Below are 2,713 nucleotides of genomic sequence, written 5' to 3' on the forward strand. Positions count from 1 at the left end.
AGATACCTAGACCCAGCGAAGCAGAAGTTCAGTGGGATGAAGTCTCACGACTGTCACGTGCCGATGACGCAGATACTTCCAGTTGCAATCCGTGGGATCATGGACGCGCACGTCCGTGAAACGCTATTTGGCCTATGCAACTTTTTCGACGTCATCTCTCGGAAGTCGATTGGCGTGAGGCAACTCAGAAGGCTATAGGAAGAGATTGTGGTGATACTATGCGAGCTTGAGATGTACTTCCCGCCCGCATTCTTCGACGTTATGGTGCATCTGCTGGTCCATATAGTGGAGGATATCATCCAACTTGGGCCGACGTTCCTGCACAGCATGATGCCGTTCGAAAGGATGAATGGTGTCATCAAAGGATACGTTCACAACATGTCATGTCCAAAGGGAAGTATAGCCAGGGGCTTTCTGACCGAAGAGTGCATCTCCTACTGCACGAATTATCTAGGCATTGAGAACCCCGTTGGTCTACCCGTCAACAGGCACCTCAGCAGGCTCGCTGGATGGGGTCACCGTGAGGGTCGCCGCGAAATGCATGTCGACTTAGAGGGTCAACTCGCCGACTTTGAAAGAGCAAACCTAGTCGCGCTACAACACATAGACGTGGTCGATCCTTGGGTGGTAGAGCACAAAACCTTTATTAAGAAGACGTACAAAGACCGAGGCCAACAGAGGACGGACGGAGATATAATCAAAGAGCACAACTCATGTTTCACGTGTTGGTTCAAGCAGAAGCTTCTGTCGTACCCTTTACATGAGGATTCTTCCGCGGAAGAACAACTCATATTCGCCTTGTCACAGGGCGCCGAGCACAACCTGATGACCTATGAGGCGTATGATATCAACGGCTACACATTCTACACCGAAGCCAAGGACATGAAGAGCGATGGTTATCAGAACTCCGGGGTAACGATGGAATCCTACACCGGTAATGACAAGGACAGATACTACGGAAGGATCGAGGAGATCTGGGAGCTGAGCTACGCTGGAGAGAAGGTCCCGATGTTCTGTGTTAGATGGGCGAAGAGCGTCCTAAAAGAAGACCGGTATTTCACCTCCAGGGTTATACCCGAAGCCAAATCCAAGACCGCGGGCGCAAACGTCACCACGGAAAATGAGCCATGGGTACTGGCTTCCCAAGTTGACCAATGCTTCTTCATTAACGACCCGTCAAAGCCCAGTCGTGTTGTCGTGAGGAGAGGCAAAAGGAAGATAATCGGAATGGATGGAGTAGCCAATGAGCAAGACTTCGACAAGTACGGCGACCCGAGGATTGAACATGACGACGATGATGAAGTAGCAGCATACACCATAAGAAGAAGCAGGACCACCCTACCTAAAGGACGTCCATTCCGTAGAAGAACTCCATTTGCGAAAAAGAAGGGCAAGAAGATTGTGAACAGATAGCTAGCTAAGATCGATTGTATTTAAATCGTAGCCTTCATTTCTCGATTGTATTTCATGGGCACTTTTTGAACTATCATGAATATTTTTAAATTTCATGGACACTCGATTTCGATCCCCCTCCATCTCGATCGCTATCCCACCTCGCCAGATCCGGTCCCCCTCACCGCCGAGCACCCCCCCCGGTCCACTGGCCGCCGCCGCTGACCCCCCGCACCCCTCCCCTACTCAACCGCCGCCGCCGACCCCCCGCACCCCCCGCACCCTCCCCCGCTCCACCGGCATTACTGTTTGATGATATTTTTAAAAAAATTATTAATGTCTTATAAAAAAAATATTACCATTATGAGTTAAACAAGTTTGAACATATTTAAACACAAATAAGTATCAAACAGCATTTTAAATGCATAAAAAAATTGTGGAACCTGGGAATCTAACCCAGGACCTCCTGGTGTGAGAACTGGCTGCTGACCAGTCGAGCTAGTAGAGGGAGCTTGATGTGGATCAGGTCAGGTGGAAGATAACCTGTTGGCTCGAGCAGATATAAAAAAAATACTAATGGCGCACCAGGGCGAGGTGTGCCATTAGTATGGATGTACTTATGGCGCACCGAGGTGTGGTGCGCCATTATTGTTGTGCCGCCATCCATACTTCCTCCCGACCCAAACCTATCCCCTCTCTCTCCCTCGCCCTCGCCCTCGATCCCCTTCCCCTCTCCTCTCCCGACGCCGCTGCCTCGCCGCCTCGACGCCGCCCCAACGCCGCCTCGATGCCCGCCCCGCTCCTCCTCCGGCACCTCTCCGCCCAGCCCAAGCCCAAGGCCGCTCCGCCTCCACCTCCTCCGCCTCCGCCGTCGGACGAGGGCGCCGCAGCGTGGGCCCGTCGCGCGGTCACGCTCTCGCTGCTGGGGCTCACCGGCGCCGTCGCCGCCAGCGCCTTCAGCGACCTCTCCGACCTCCGCGACGCCGCCCTCGACCTCTCCCTCCCGGAGCTCCTCCCCGACCACCTCCCCGGAGCTCGTTCTCTGCCCACCCAAGGTGAGCATGTGCTTTTTGTTTTTGTTTGAGAGATCCCAAGTTGAGCATGTGCTGGATGTGGATGTGTGTGAGATTCAGCTTGTCTTGTTTGTGCATCCTGGGGCCAAACGCTTTGGCCAATGCTTCACAAATCACAATCCTGGGGCCAAACACTTTGGTCCAACTTGCTTGCATTAAGGAACCTGAACTTCATTTGCCACCGGCTGCTAGTTGGGCTCTCTGATCCCCATATAGGTTTTGGCAGCATGTGTATTCCATTGCTTTAA

The sequence above is a fragment of the Triticum aestivum genome, chromosome 4B (assembly GCF_018294505.1).
Source record: "Triticum aestivum cultivar Chinese Spring chromosome 4B, IWGSC CS RefSeq v2.1, whole genome shotgun sequence".
NCBI lineage: Eukaryota > Viridiplantae > Streptophyta > Magnoliopsida > Poales > Poaceae > Triticum > Triticum aestivum.